The sequence below is a fragment of the Sceloporus occidentalis genome, unplaced genomic scaffold (assembly GCF_023333645.1).
Source record: "Sceloporus occidentalis isolate IW3139 unplaced genomic scaffold, rSceOcc1.0.p SCAF_111, whole genome shotgun sequence".
NCBI lineage: Eukaryota > Metazoa > Chordata > Lepidosauria > Squamata > Phrynosomatidae > Sceloporus > Sceloporus occidentalis.
Genome location: NW_028317091.1, coordinates 1 through 2,500, shown reverse-complemented (window position 1 = coordinate 2,500; position 2,500 = coordinate 1). Strand labels below are relative to the sequence as shown.

Below are 2,500 nucleotides of genomic sequence, written 5' to 3'. Positions count from 1 at the left end.
TTGCACAAACAAACCAGTTCTCTGTTAGTGGAAACACCAGCCAGCAGAGGCGGGTAACGGCCAAAAACCAGATATCGGGTTAGGAACCGCGGTAACGGGGGAAAATGAAGAGCTAGCTGTGTATGTGGGCGGGGGTTAGCAGCACCAGGGGTGGGTCTAGCTGTCAATAAGGACAGGTATAGATAGCATAAAACTGGGAGGGTAAAAGGGCAGGCAGTGGGCGTGTCTTACCCAGTACTTCACTCAGAGACTGTGAGGACTGAGTGCGTGTCTGGGTGAGTGTTGGCGGCTACTTTGTGTTAAATGGTTAGATCCAGCTATCGGGAGCTGTTCCTGTCTCGGTTAGTGAGCTCACACTCTGCACACACCAACCTGAGCACAGAGTCTCCAGCGGGGGCGCTAGCCACAGAGCCTTCTGGGGGCAAAATAAAGACAAGTCACGGACCCGAGCGGTTACTGAGACACACGGCACGCACACGCAACACACGTGACACGGCACAGGTGCTTAAGGCAATGAGATCCACCGCTGCCAACGTCTCTTTTTTGATTATGGCTTTACACGTGGCTGCTGATTTAGACACGGCACGGGGCTGCGTTCATGTTCTTGGGCCAGGGCTGCTCCAGACCCTTCTCTAGACCGACAGCTTCTCGATGCAGTCGCCCGGCCGTGGCATCGGTACAGCTGGGTGTCAGAATTCCAAAGGGCTGTCTCCAAAAGCAACTCCATGCCCATTGGGGCGAGTTTTTTTTTTTTGGGGGGGGGGGGGGGGTTTGCAGCGTGGCCCCATGAAGGGCCCCCTGAATACTCACATCGCAGCTTGTCCAGGATCTTCCCCCCGCACATGGCAGCCAGGATGGCTTTCACAGAGAACACGGTCAGCTTCCCGTGGCCTTCACTACAATACAATAACATTTTAATATATAAGATATGTAACATATATCAATAAACCACTGCATATCCACCATGCCAGAGACCCTTCCACACCAAAGGGGGGCCGCAGGGTTAATTAATCAGAACGAGAAGCTAAGAGGAGCGTCCCTCCCGGCCGCCCTCATGCCCCCGTCCCCCTCCCCGCCACCCTCATGCCCCCGTCCCCTCCCCGCCGCCCTCATGCCCTCGACCCCTCCCCGCTCTCACCTGTCGTAGGCGGCGATCATGAAGTTGAGCAGCAGGCTGATGGACTGCTCCACGCCGATCTGGTGGCTGGACGGAAGGCGCTTGTTCAGCTGGAAGTATATGGAGAGATGATGGTCTCCAGCCGAGACACGTTGATCTCCGTGTTGTGATCCAGCGTGTTGAGGCCGTTGTCACGGAAGGCTTCTATCATGTTCCAGATGTCCACGAGGTGCACTGAAACACGGAAGAGCACAAGTAACAAAGTGCCGGGGCAGCGATCACATCCCCGATACGGTCCCTTTAACCCCGGGGTAACAGCAAAATGCCCCCTCTTCTGGCTTGGAAGCGCTCTGCGTGCAGGAAGGGGGCAACAAGGCTTGAGCTCTAATCGCTTGCACCGGCGCAAATTACCTGCGCAAGCAGAGAGATAGCATGGCAACCGCATCTGTGCCAGCAGAGAGAGGCTGATGAGACCGGGCCCTGTGCCAGCAGAGAGGGAGCGAGCGCTCGCTCACACTCCAACTCCACACGTAATACGTCGTCATCCAGAATGACATCATGAAGCGCAGAAGCTCAGACTATAAGAGTAATGCGTGGCCCAAGGCAAAGTGGAGGCGTGGCTTAAACAGAGAAAAATGGTGGCCACCCAATACAGGATAAATGATGTCATGCGTACGTAAATCATTATTGAGCGTATTAACATTTCCCCGCATCACATGATGTAATATGAGTTCATCTTAACATGAGCCAGCGGACTACATAATGGCCACCTCAGCAGGGTAGCCCCGCAACGACCACCACCACCATCATCATCATCATCTGTACGTAGGGTTGCCACGCTAATTTGCATAAATAATTATATACGCGTGGCATCACAAACATAATGTGCACCTACCCCCCCCCCCCCCCTGCTGGAGGAAGTGACGTCATGAAATGAAACATCACTTCCCCCCAGTGCTCAGCCTCCGCCAATCACGCCACGAAGGGGGGGGGCGCTCTAATGGGTCCTCCCCCTCCTGCCAATCACCCTGCCGGTCTGCCCTGCAAAAAATACCAGCCGTTGCATAGCCGGTATTTTTAATATACCGATCCGGGCAGGGTGCTCTAAATACCGGCTCTGCTGGTGAAACACCGGCCAGGAGGCGACGGTATCCGTACAGCTCAACTGTATTTACAGAACAGGCCCCGCTTCGTACGCCTGAGAGTACCTCGGAGATTTCATTCTGCCGCAGAAACTTACAATTACACCTTTTCTGCACGAATCGGAGCTTACAGGCCGTCCGGTACGTGGAGAGTCTGATCACATCGAAATTCTGCGCCCCTAGAAACGAGGAGGAAAAAGACCGCAGAGACCATCAAAGGCAGGGATCACCATATACACAG

General features: G+C 54.5%; 1 pseudogene; it reads right to left on the bottom strand.

The window, feature by feature from the left end:
- The window catches only part of LOC149282589 (dystrobrevin beta-like), a 26,015-nt pseudogene extending 23,585 nt beyond the window's left edge, over positions 1-2,430 (bottom strand).
- Positions 2,431-2,500: the final 70 nt, after the last annotated feature.